The sequence below is a fragment of the Cynocephalus volans genome, chromosome 6 (assembly GCF_027409185.1).
Source record: "Cynocephalus volans isolate mCynVol1 chromosome 6, mCynVol1.pri, whole genome shotgun sequence".
NCBI classification, from domain to species: domain Eukaryota; kingdom Metazoa; phylum Chordata; class Mammalia; order Dermoptera; family Cynocephalidae; genus Cynocephalus; species Cynocephalus volans.
The window spans coordinates 161,802,780-161,816,545 of record NC_084465.1 but is presented as its reverse complement, the minus strand read 5'-3'; the positions used below and the strand labels follow the sequence as shown (position 1 = coordinate 161,816,545).

The following is a 13,766-nucleotide window of genomic DNA, read 5'->3' as shown; positions in this document are numbered from 1 at the left end:
AATCTCGGTCTGAATCCAGAGGTCTTACCCCTTACCCCTTTCTCCCCCCTTCCTTTCCCCACGTGGTGCACACCAGTGTGTGCAGGGCTGCCGCGTCCCACATGGGCACACCAGTCTTTGCAAGGCTGCCGCGTCCCACATGGGCATACCTGTCTTTGCAAGTCTGCCGCGTCCCACATGGGCATACCAGTGTTCGCAGGGCTGCCGCGTCCCACATGGGCACACCAGTCTTTGCAAGGCTGCCGCGTCCCACATGGGCACACCTGTCTTTGCAAGTCTGCCGCGTCCCACATGGGCATACCAGTGTTCGCAGGGCTGCCGCGTCCCACGTGGTGCACACCAGTCTTTGCAAGGCTGCCGCGTCCCACATGGGCATACCAGTCTTTGCAAGGCTGCCGCGTCACCTCAGCCTCCTTCTCTGTAGGTTGCTGGAACACCCCACAGCCATGGCCCCTCACCCCAGGTAGCTGCCCTGCATCTGGCCCAGTGCTCTCCCCACAAGGCCACGAAGCCTGGCAGCAGTGAGTGCAAAATGCTCTCTGTACTTGAGTAGGGGGAGTAGAAAGGGAGAATATAGGAAGCAAAAAGAAAAGTAAAAAACCATCCTGCCACGTAGGTAAAATAACACTTTCCCGATCAAATCATTTTAAATGCCTTCCTTCCTCTTTCTCCTTACCTATGCACACGCTTGGGCCTAGATCTCCTCTAGAAATCTTCCCTAATGGCTGCGTTGCTGGAAATAGTTGATTCTCTGAATTTTCATTTTGCAGTTAACATTTGACACATTTTTTATTAACTTTTAAAAAAAAGTTGATGTCTTGTCTTCCTAACAAATTGTGTGTCCTTTAAGTCTAGAGCCGTGTCCAACCTTTTTTATTCCTTCTGTAAACCTAAATAATGCTGGGCAGAGAAAGTAGCTTAGTAAAAAGTTTATCAAATGGTCTGTTTTATTGATTGTTTAAACTACTAGCTAAGTGTATGTTCTTTGAAATAATTCAGACAATATAAATGTGTATAAATTAGTCACCAGCCCTTTCTTCTTTATCCCTGGCAATGTTCCATACTTTGAGATAGACTTTTTGTGATATTAATATGGCCACTCCAGTCTTCTTTTACTTATTTATTTATTTATTATTTTTATTTTTTGCATTTATTCAGAGTTTCTATTTCTTTTTCTTTTTTAAAAAATTTTTATTGAATCAAAATTGATTATACATATTTTGAGGGTTCAACATTGAGATATGTTGATCAAATCAATATTACTAGCATGTATATTGTTACAAATCGTTATTATTCTTTATGCCCCTTGTCCAATCTCTTCCCATCCCCCTCTCCCTCCCTCCTACCCACTCTAATTACCCTAGATTTCTTTTCTCCTTCTGAAAGAATAACGGTTACTCTGTTGATTTGTTCCCTAGATGATCTGTCCAATGCTGAGAGGTGTGATCAGGTCCCCCAATATTATCATACAGCAGATGCTTCTGTCATTCTGAAATGGGCTTTGTGGAGAGAGACATCCTCTTCTTTTCTTTATCTCTGCTGGTGACTCTCCTTGTGTCAGTGCACTCCAGTGGCTGGTAGACCATCTGCGTGGTGGTTGTGGCGTCTAGCCGCTTTCACAGCAGCCATGGTTATTGTGGTGGCTATGGTGGGCCACCCACGTGGAAGTGAAGATTTTGGCATGCTCCTTGGTGCTGGCAGTATGTGTGATTGTCAGGAGTGTCTGGTCCCCAGCTTCATACTTCGGGTCCCTGGGCGGGCCCCAAGGCACTGGCACAGTGTGCCTGGTTGTGGGAGGGGGGTCCGGTCCCCTTCTCCATGCCTCAGATCCCCAGGTGGGCCCTGAGGAGCTGGCACAGTGTGCCTGGTTGTGGGAGGGGGGTCCAGTCCTCTTCTCCATGCCTCGGGTCCCCAGGCAGGCCTCAAGGTGCTGGCACAGTGCCTGGTTGTGGGAGGTAAGTCCGGTCCCCAGCTCCATACCTTGGGTCTCTGGGCAGGCCCTGAGGCACTGGTGCACTGTGCGTGGTTGTGAGATGGGTGTCCGGTCCTTTTCTCCATGCCTTGGGTCCCCAGATGGGCCCCTAGGCGCTGGATCAGTGAGCCTGGTTGTGGGAGGGGAGTCCAGTCCTCTTCTCCATGCCTCAGGTCTCCAGGTGGGCCCCAAGGCACTTGTGTGGTGTGCCTGGGCCAGAACTAATTTTCTGTCCTTTGCTTACTTCTAACATGGGGGAACTTCCTGTGGGAACCAGTACTTGGGCTATGTTGTCGAGCTAAATTGCTGCTCTGCTGCTTTTTCCCTAGGGGAGGCTTTTTGTGTAGCTCAGAGTTTAATGGTTGACCTTATAGGTACTTCCAGCTCTCCAGAGACTCGGTGCACCTGGGTTGTGTAGAAACTCTGATCTTGGCCCGAGTTTTTTCATCAAACTGCACCCCATGCAATTCTGCATTCCTGACCAGTCTCTTCTGAGGGGTCCTGTGCTGATTGGGGGGGCAGATTGGCTGTCCTTGCTGTGTCCCAGTGTCATCCCAGTGGGCTCTTCTCCCCCACCTCCCATGCTCCATACACTTTCCATGGGACAGGCCATACACCAGTCCCTTTCAGTGACTCACCGGCCTCTGAATGGCTCCGCTTTTTCAGCTGTTCGGGCTCATTGCTCTTGCATGGGTCCATGGGAACCCTATTAGTGGTCTTGCTGTCCTAGGGGCCACCAAGGCCCTCTTATCCCCTGTTGCCTCCAAGAAACTCCATCCAAAGTGCACAGCTGCAGCTTCTGCCAGCTCGTGCTCCATGCGCTCAGCAACTCCTGCCTTAAAGCAGCCGTGGCCCAAAACACTTCAAGCAGTTTTTTCTTATTCTCATTGTGGCTTCTCCCCCTTCATGAACTCCATAGGTCTCTCCTCCTCTTCCCATGAGCTCCAGCAGCCCCAGCTTGGCTGTTACATTTTTGTAGTTATAAATTGGTTGATTTGTGGGAGAGAGTGATGCTGGGGACCGTCTATTCCGCCATCTTGACCAGAACTCTCCAGTCGTCTTTTGACTAATGTTAGCATGGTATATCTTTTTTGGTCATTTTACTTTTAACCAATTTGTCTCTTTATATTTAAAGATAATTCATGTGTTTCTTAGGGCTTGCTTTGTTTTGTTTTGGTTTTTTTTCCCCAATCTGACAATCTCTGACTTTTCATTGGAGTGTTTAAACCATTTATTTTAGAGGATTCATAAAGCAAATATACTTCACAGGGCCTGGTTTTCCAAAGCTTTGCAGTTTCAAATATTGACCTTCCAAAGGACAAGAAATTTTCCTCAAGTTATAAAGTCTCTGAGGCAAGATAAAGATTTGTAACAAAGCAGGGTTTCTGGCTCAAAGACAGACTAGTTACTGATATGTAAAGTTACTGGGAAGCTGCTGGAGGGAGAAGGAATGTTTGCTAGATCAAGCTTTTGTTGGTGGATCACTGAATTGTCTAGGGAATGTCATCTGACATGTTTTTACTGAATGTTACCAGCTTCTATTGTTAAACTGTAACCCCACCTATGTCTCTTCCTGAAACTTCCTGGGCTGGAGAATAAATGCAGGAAGAGAACCCCAATTCATGGTTAATTTCCTGAGGAAGGAATGCCTCTTGCTGGAGGGTTCCAGGGGAGATTAACCACTTTCGGGCTTCTCACTGCTCAGAAGAGATGGGCTTTGAGTAATCCTTTTTGGCTCCATCACCCAGGGGAAGAGGGGTGACAAATCCTTGGGGGGCAAAGCAACAATTTATATTTAATGTTATTATTGATATAGTTATGTTTAAGTCTATCATCTTGCTATTTGCTTTCTATTTGTATATTTAGTCTGTTACCCTTTTTTCTTTTCTTGCCTTTTCGGGGATTAATTCAATGTTTTTTATGATTCTATTTTGTCATCTTTTTGGATTTTAGCTAAAACTCCTTGTTTTGTTATTTTACTAGTTGTTATAGGGTTTATAATATACATTTTTAACTTATCATAGTCCACCTTCAGATGATGTTATGTAAGTTCACTGACGGTATAAGAAGCTTAAATAGTACACTTCTGTCTGCCCCTTTCCACCTGCCTAGCCTTTATGGTTTTGTTGCCATACATTCACTTTTATATGTGTTATGAAACCTGTACTACATTGGTATTAGTCATGCTTGAACAATTCTATTTTTAAGAAATTTAAATAGTAAGAGTATTATCTTATACATTTACCAATGTATTTACCATTTCTGGTGCAGGTTATATCTTTCCGTCTGGTGCCGTTTTCGTTCTGCCTGGAAGACTATGTTTAACATTTCTTATAGTATGTATGTAATTGGAGTCTCTGAAGGAAAGAAATTGGGGGAAAGAGCAGAAATAGTATTTAAAGAAGTGATGGTTAAACATTTTCCAAATTTGATAAGACTGTAAACCCACAGATCAAAGAACCTTTATGAGCCCCTTAGCACAAGGAACATGAAGATCACTTAACATTGTCCTACCATCCACTGATGCTCTTTTTGTGTTTTTCTTTCTAATTCTCTCTTTTTCATTTTGAGTAGCTCCTATTGCTGTGTCTTCCAGTTTACTAATCTTTTCTTCTGCAGTACATAATTGGCCTCAGTCTACTCCAGTGTATTTTTTTTATCACAGACACCTAGTTTTCATATTTTGAAGTTCAATCTGTTCTTTTAAAAGAAATCTTTCATGTGTTTAGTTAAGTTTTTGAACCTCTGGGATATTGTGAAAGCAATTGTTTAAATATCTTTATCTGTGAATTCTAGCACCTGTGTCAGTTCTGGGTGCAAACATCTTTTTACTAAAATATTGGGGGTTTTAAAATATACATACATACATATATATATATATATATATATATATATATAGGTTTTTTAAATTGCAAAAAGAACACTTAATATAAATTCATAAAATATAAGCAGAAATTTAGTGAAGGACATGAGCAGATAAGTCTCACACCCTGAAGAAACCCACATGGTTAATAAGTACATTCTGAGATCTGGTTTAGGGTGGGGACATGGCTGCTGTCCCTGGCCCCTGCTTCAGGACTCCCCAGACAACTCAGTTGGCTCCACTGCTTGCCTGGATGTGGGCAGGGTCATGGCTGAGGCCCTTGGCCCCCTTCTGAGATCCCTGGGAGACTCAGCTGGCTGCATTGATTGCCTGGATCTGTCATGTTAATGATATTAGGTCTTCCTACTCGTGAACATGAGATGTCTTTCCATTTATTTATGTGTTTAATTTCTTTCAGCAGTGATTTGTCATTTTTAAAAGTATACATGTCTTGCACTAACTTAAATTTACTCCTAAGTTTTTTTTCTTTTTTATACTATTGTAAATGGAATTGGTTTTTTTGATTTCATTTTCAGATTGTTCATTGTTAATGTATAGAAATACAACTGATTTTCATGTGTTGATCATGTATCTTGCAACTTTGTTGAATTTGTTTATTGGCTCCAGTACCTTTTGGAGATTCTTTAGGACTTTGTATGTATTAGATCATGTCATCTGCAAATCGTTTTACTCCTTCCACTCCAGTTTAGATGTCTTTTATTTTTTCTTGCCTAATTTTCTGGCTAGAACTTCCAGTACACTGAATAGCAGTGACAAAAGCAAGCATTCCTGCCTTGTTCCTGATCTTCAGGGGAAAGCTTTCAGTTTTTAAACATTGAGTATATTAGTTGCAGGTTTTTCATAGATGTCCTTTATCACATTGTGGGAAATTCCCTTCTATTCCTAGTTTGTTGAATGTTTTTATCATGAAAGAGTGTTGGATTTTGCCAAATGCTTTTTCTGCATCAGTTGAGGTGATTGATCATGTATGTTTCTTTCCTTCATTCTATTAATGTAGTATATTACATTGAGTTCCATATATCAATATACTCTTGTGTTACTGAGGTAAATCCCACTTGGTCATGGTGCATAATACCCTTAATATGCTGCTGGATTCAATGTTCTGGTGTTTTCTGATAGTTTTTTGCATCAATATTTGTAAGAGATGTTGGTCTGTAGTTTTCTGTTTTGCTTGGCAGGGATCGAACCCTGGATCTTGGTGTTAATCAGCACCACACTCTAACCAACCGAGCTAACCAACCAGCCCAGTAGTTTTCTGTTCTTGTAATGTTTTTATCTGGCTTTGGTATCAGGGTAGTGCTTTCCTCACAGAATGAGTTCAGAAATGTTTTCTCCTTATCCGTTTTCTGGAAGAGTGAGAAAGATTAGTACTAATACTTGTTTTAATTTTTGGTAGAATTTACTCTTGGATGTGACCAGCACCATTGTCCACACAATAAGCACAAAATAGCCACTGGCCTTGTCTTCCACTTCAGCACCAAACCCCTACCCCCTTCCCTTTATCAGAAGCCTCATGACTTAAACAGAAACCCTTTTGCTTCTGCAAGGGTGCAGTTCTCCACCCTGGTTGCATAGCTTCCACATTAGCATAATGCCCCTCCTTGATTATATCAGCCAGCCCTTGGAACCCTGTATAAGCTCTACACCCCCACACCTGGTGCTGTCCTCCATTTTGAGGGCAGCCCCAGGCTGCCCATCACTTTGAGTGCAGCCCAGCAGATTCTTTTCCTTTAATAAAGCTTGAACAGTACCTGGTGTCTCAGCTCACTTTCTTTCATTTACCACTGAAGCCATCTGGTCTCTTTATTCTTTTTATTATTTATTTTTATTTTTAAAATTTTTTTGACTGGTGAGGGGATCACAACCCTCAGCACGGTGTTGTCTGCACCACGCTCAGCCATTGAGCTAACCAGCCATCCCTATATAGGATCCGAACCCGTGGCCTTGGTGTTATCAGCACCACACTCTCCTGAGTGAGCCACGGGCCGGCCCCTGGTCTTTTTATTCTTAATAGCTACTGTATTAGAGTATCCCACACCAGTTATTTAAACAATTTAATGTAAAGAGTTATTACCTATACCGTTAAGTAGGCAACTGAAAGCGTGAAACGAGAATTCTAAAGCAGTGGGAGCGCCTCGCAAACATCAGCATGTGTCAGGGTCAACTAGGAGGCTTGCTGACTACAGATTTTTAGTCACACCGGCACATAACTCAGCAGGCCGGGCTGGTGCTAAAGAACCAGCGTTTCCCACAAGCTCCCAGGAGGTGCCAGTGTTGCCGAGCCTGGGACCACATTTTGAGAATTACTCTTCGAAGGTATCATGGGGATCACAACTGCAGTTTCACCGGGGCTGAGGAAACAAAGGGTGTTTACTTAAATTATTGAAACTTCTCTTAGAGAAGGGTTCCTGTGCGCTTGAGTCGGACTTCTGAAGAGGGGCCGCCAAGTGGCTGCCGGCGGGGCTTCTAGGCTCAGAGGAGGGGTCCGCAGGGGTGGGGCTGTGCTGGCACGTGTACCTGGTTCTGCGTGTTTTGGAGACACTGCTAACTCGGTTCAGCGGCAGCTGCGGAGGGAACTGCCCCTGCCAGGGTGAAGAAGCGTTCCTGGAATTGAGCCGAGACAAGTGGGAAGCAGACAGGAGGGGCCCGTCGGCGCCCCCTGCTCTTAGGTGCGCAGGCTCCCCGCAGCCCCGTCTGTTGGCAGAGCGCACAGAGCCTGCTGGCAAAGCACAGGAGGGAAGACGGGCGCTGAGAGACAGTAACAATCGGGCCCAAGCGGCTGCGCTCCGGCTGCACTCGTGGCCAGGCCTGGCGGGGGCGGGGGTGGCCGCCGAGGGGAGTTTCCAGGAGGTGGCTGTGTTGGACCCACGCAGCCGCAGCCGCCCGGGCGGAGCACGTCCCAAAGCCGGCTTCTCCCCGCCGTGGCGGCCGCTGACCTGAGACGCTTCTCGAGTGCAGAGCTGGAGCCCCGGAGCCCCTCCCTGGACAGCCATGTGGGCTTTGACAGCCTCGCCGACCAGCAAGTCGGTCCCTCAGGGCTTCAGCTTCCACATCCTGTGTGTGGGGGAGACTAGTGTGGGCAACACAGCCTTTGAGACCGCGGAAGCCAGCCACCGTGGGGCACGTGTGCGCCTGTGGCTGCAGACCTACGACCTCCAGGAGAGCAACGTGCAGCTCGAGGGGATCAGATCAATAAGGATGCGAGTGACAGGCCCATAGTCAACTACATCGACGTGCAGTTTGAAAACCATCTGCAGGAGGAGCTGAAGATCCGCAGCTCACTCTTCGACTACGATGACAGGAGGACCCACGTTTGCCTCTACTTCATCACACCCACAGGGCACTCCCTGAAGTCCCTGGATCTGGTGACCACGAAGAAACTAGACAGCAAGGTGAACAAGGCTGACACCACCTCCAAAGCCCCACAAGTTCAAGATCAAGATCATGGGCAAGCTTGTCAACAACAGGGGTGGGGGGAGTGGTGATCTACCAGTTTGCCACTGATGGTGAGGCTATTGCAGAGATTAATGCAGCCATGAAGCCATGAATGCATGTCTGCCCTTTGCTGTGGTGGGCAGCACCGAGGAGGTGAAGGAGGGGAACAAGCTGGTCCGAGCACGGAAGTACCCTTGGGGAGTGGTGCAGGTGGAGAATGAGACTGACTGCGACTTCGTGAAGCTCTGGGAGGTGTTGATCTGGATGAACATGGAGGACCTCGGTGAGCAGACCCACAGTCGGCACTACAGGCACTACCAGCGCTGCAAGCTGGAGGCGATGGGCTTCCAGGACAGTGGTGGTGACAGCCAGCCCTTCAGCCTGCAAGCAATGGATGAGGCCAAGAGGAAGGAGGTCCTGAGTGAGCTGCAGAGGACGGAGGAAGAGATGAGATGGTGTTTGTCAACAGAGTGAAGGAGACAGAGCTGGAGCTGAAGGGGCAGGAAAGGGAGCTCCATGAAAAGTTTGAGCACCTGAAGCAGGTCCATCAAAAGGAGAAGCATAAGGGGGAGGAGAAGCACGGGGAGCTGGAGGAAGAGGCCAGCGCCTTCACCCGCAGGAAGGCTGCAGTTGAGGCCATGCAGCCTCAGGCCTCGCACACCACCTCACAGCAGCCCCTGAGAAGGACAAGACAAGAAAAATTAACTCACGCACAGACTTACATGTCAAGAGTGCACTTAGACTTCCATGTGTTAAGTTGCTTGAGTTACACCTTGTGGCCCTTCTCCCATAACATGGTGTGAGGGTGGACTGAGAGCCAGTACAGACTCCAGTGTTTACAGCCGGCTTTGCACCCCCCTCCCAATCCGGCTCCAGCTGCCATGGGCCTGTTGGGCCACCACTTTCTATGCAAACCCATAAGAGCCATGAATGCTGGAATCCAAAACTGACAAGGTTTATTTTTTTCAGAGCCAGCGGCTGGTCTTCCATGTACAGTGTCACTGTTGATGGAGCAGTTATGTGCTGCTCTAGTCAAGGCCCCATCTGCTGATGCTAGGTCTGATTGTTCAGCGTCAAGATGGCAATTCATGCGGTGCCCTAGGTGCAGCTGCATGGTCTGGTGTACATGCTGCAGAATTCACCTGATCCCCCTTCATTTTAATTTTTCTAACTTAGAGCTTAATTTCAATAACTTTAAAACACTTCTTTATTTTTATTGGCACCAGCATAAAGACAAATAATATCCTTTTCCATTATTTTCATAAGTAACACAGATTCCCTGGTTTTTTAAAACTAAAAGTACCTCTAAACTTTTCTTATGCATAAAGCACCCCTATAATATACAGGGAGAGGTGGGTAATAAACATTCTGTAACATCAAAAAATAAATAACTGAATCGCTGGGAACATTGACATGCCTGCTACACACACATGTGCTTTTGTGCAGCCCCCAACCAGCCCCATTTTCCGCCTAATGAGATGGAGCTATCTTATGTACAAATAAGTGATGTGTTCACCCTCTCCTCAAAATGAGGCAACACAAAATCCTAGCAGCCTTGTATCCATCACTGCACTACATTGATTACTCCCTCCAGCATCAATCATTCTCATACAAAAAGGTAAAGTAAACCTCTAACAAAACTTCTATAAAATAGGGAGGAAAGTAAAAAATATCCTAAATACACACAAACTGACAAGTAAGGAGGTATGTCCAGCTGCTCTGTCCTCTTTTCTTTGACTGGCTGGTCATGTGGCCATAGTGGTATTTGTAGCTTCTGCCTCTACCCATGCCATATTTCCTTGGCCCTCACCAGAGCCTCAATACCTTGGGGTTTTTTTTACCAGATGGGTGACTCAAATCTCCATTCTTAAAGGACCTGAATCCTCAGTGGTCCTGCTTTTTGTTTTTGTTTTTGTTTGTTTTGCGTAGAAGTACTAAGAGGTGTCTCAAGAGAGTCCCCTGGGTTCCAAACATAGCCCTTCTTTCCCGCATTCGTGGCAGCAGCCTATTTTCTCCTTAGTAATCAGGATCAGTCATGCCAGCCAAGAGTAGCCCCTCATTTGCCTCCTGACTCAATGGCATGCGGAGGCCAAAATGGTTCAGTATCAGAAAGATTGTTTTCTCTTTCTCTTACTTGAAAAGCAGAAATTACTGTCAAATTGTATCTGTGAAGATTCATTTTGCCAAGGGATGGATGGATGGATGGATAGAAGGACCAGTGAATGGATGAATGGATATGTGGATAGAAGGATGGGTGAGCACATGGATGGATGGATGGATGGTTAGTGTTTATGTGGGTAGATGGATGTGTGGATGGAAGGATGAGGGAGTGGGTGGATAGTGGGTGATGTGTTGATAGACGGAGGGGAGGATGAGTGGAGGGATGGATGGAGAAATGGATGGAAGTGCCGATGGATGGGCAAACGGATGGAAGGATGAGTGGATGAATGGGGTGTGTGGGAAGATGGTAGATGGGTGAAGGAATGGGTGAGTGAGTGAATGGGTGGGCTGGCAGGTGGATGAAGAGATGAGAGGCTGGTTGTCGTATGATTGGGAGTGTTCCTGGCATTATTAGGCAAGGGCGAGGGATGCCAGCAGAGCCCCACTTGATGGTGTCATGTTCTGTCCAAAATACCTGTAGCACCTCTGTTGAGAAACTCTGTAACAAATTATGACTCCCAAAACATTTATAAGTATGTCATTTCTCCTCCCCCAAGCCAATTAGGCTCTGATAATAACCCAATAGATTAAGCTCTGGTAAAACAGTTTTTCATGAGAGCAGGCTCTTGTAAAGTAGAACTGATGCTCTGGTTGTATTTCTCCTCCTCCTGCCAGAATCAGAAGAGGATTTTCCTCTGATCTATACCCTGAGAATCTGATAGGGCTATTGGAGGTAAAACCCATGAAAGTGGGGGTCCCTGAGGCCGAACCTCCCTGGAGTTTGTAAGTCTGAAGGTCATCCACGCTGAGCCTCTAGCACTTCATCAGTTACAGTTTAGGTTTTTCTACCCCAGTACTGACTCCAGCAGTCAGTGTCTGCTCCTGAGCTTGCCTTCAGGTAAGCTGTAATTCTTTGTACCTGTCTGTCTCTCCAATTCTGAGGGCAGCAGTTTGACTTGTGACCTCAATTCTCTGATGAATCTAAGAAGAGTTATTTATTTTCAGTTTGTTCAGCCTTTTTCTTGTTTTGAGAATGGAAGTCATGACTTCCAAGCTCCTTACACTCCGTATTGGAAACCAAAAGTCTCTAATTGATCTTGGTTCGTTTTTTTGTTTTTTTTTTTTCAGCTCCATGGCCTGTCTGGGGGTTGACTTTAGCAATAAGAGCAGCAGCCCATGCCGCTGACCATCTGGGAGGGTAGGTAGTCCCCGTGGCAGACCTTTCAAGTCCTTCTCCCCCAATGACACCTCCAGGGCCCCTCCAGTCCCCACCCCAGTCTCTCTCTTCAGTAGCTTGCTCTGGGGACAGGTCAGAGGAAGTTTCTCCCGGTGTCTGGGGCTTGTGTAACAGGCATCTGGGAACAGGAAGCTTATGGGAAAGGAAGAACACAGGTGGTCCAGCTCTCTCAGAAGGGGCCTGGGTGTGAATTCCTGTTCTACTACTTACTACATATGTCATCTCTGAAAGACTACTCATCCCTCATAGGCTTCAGTTGATCTTTAAAAAGAAACTAAACCAGGGTAATAATACTGAGCATTTAGTTTGGTTTTGGGTAATTGGGTAACTGGCTGGGCTGGAGCTGAGATTTGGATGGTCTGTCGTGTGGACCAGGCATGTGCTGGGGTTCCTTGGTTTAAAGGTCTGAGGACGTCTGGGGAGACAGGAAACACCTAACTCCTGGAGTAGGGTGTATGACTCCTAGGCCCCCAGGGCCACTTGAGGCCACCCCAGTTGGGAGGAGAACAGTAACTCTGGGGCAAGTGGCATTGCTAATACTAACCGAACCGCCCACGCTTCCCTGACCTTGAGGAGAACACGTGTGAACCACACGCTGTCTCCGTGACTCCCTGTCTTCCCAGGGTCTGTAACTGAACTCACCACTAGGGGAGAGAATGCTTTTGCCACCCCCTTCAGAGACTGCTGAGCTCTAAGGCCAGACACTAGCAGCAGGTGTACAGCTAGGCACAGTGGAACCTCAGTGGTGTAGCTCCAGCTGGACACAGGAACTGCCAGAAACATCCCTACAGGAGGAAACCCTGTGAAAACACTCTTGAGGTCCTACAGATTGTTCTGGGATGAGAGTGCCTGCATGAGTAGCAGAGGATTTGAACCAGTGAGATCCTGGTGCTGGTGTGCATGTGAGTCCAGCTGCACCCTCCTGCCAGTGAGAGTCCAGAAACTTGGGCAATACCCAGATAAGAAAGAATTTTCACTGAACCCTTTGGCACCTGATCCATATGGACATGTGCTAAGTGGGAGCTCTCACTCTTTATCGTGGGCTCTGAAGGCTGAGGCAGGCTGCACCGTGAGGCCTACCAGGTTCCTGCTGGCTGCACCAGGACTCTGTCCCACAGATTTGTAGGAAGGACAGCCTAGGACACTACTTCAGGCCTTATTGCCAGGCCACTAAGTCCTGGGTCAGCTAACTAGCAAAAGTGACACCAGGCTCCAACTGCTGGAGGTATGTGGACACTCCAGGCAGGCTTGGCCTGCGGCCTTGGACAGCAGGGAGCAGGTTCATGCAGGGTTAGAGGTTAGTGTGTGGGGGGCCAGGCTCCTGCAGACTTGGGGAGAGCAGGACCTATGGGGGCAGGTGAGGAAGGTGTTGGGAATTGACGCTAGGAATAAGGATCTGAGCATTTCTGGCCTAAATGTCAGCCCTCGGCCAGTCATCGGGGCCTCCTCCACCTGCTTCCCATCCCTTTCCCTAGCCACCCACATCTGAAAGCCCTCTAGCCGCTGGCCGACCCCCTTCCTCATGGCCTGGGTCCTATACCCCATTCCCGCTCAGTCACTGCATGCTCCAGGGTCTCCCCTCCCTCCCTCCGTCTCCTCTGGGAGTCAGCCCTCCCTCCCACATGCCCCAGGAGCGCTGTTCCTCTACTTCACGGAAGCCCCTGCTCCCCCAGACTTGGCACACGGGGTGCAAAGTCTCGCCTCCTCTGAAAGAACGACCTCCCCAAGTCATGAGCAGCCTGCGAGCAGCCACGTCCCTTCAACGTGCCCCCCTCTCCTGTTTTCCTCCTGGAAGCCCTCGGCAAGGTCCAGATCCTCGCCCAGGGAGGCAGATCGCTGACCCCAGGGGAGGGTGGGCGCTGGAGCAGAAGGGCCCGGACGCCTGTGTGGCTTCAGGAGGAGCCAGGCAGGACTTTTATTTGGTCTAGTTTGGTTTTGCCAGGCTTGGTTGGGGAAAGACAGTTAATGGACAGAAAAGCTGAGGAAAAAGAAGCATTTACAGAGACGGTGGGCTGAGAGAGGAGGGGTCCCGCATGGAGACTGGGGACTGAGTCGGGAGGAGCCAAGGGGCTCCAAGG

The 13,766-nt window shown here is 47.5% G+C and overlaps 1 pseudogene; it reads left to right on the top strand.

Annotated features, from left to right (window-relative positions):
* Positions 1-446: 446 nt before the first annotated feature.
* Positions 447-9,342, top strand: LOC134381120 (septin-8-like; annotated as a pseudogene).
* Positions 9,343-13,766: the final 4,424 nt, after the last annotated feature.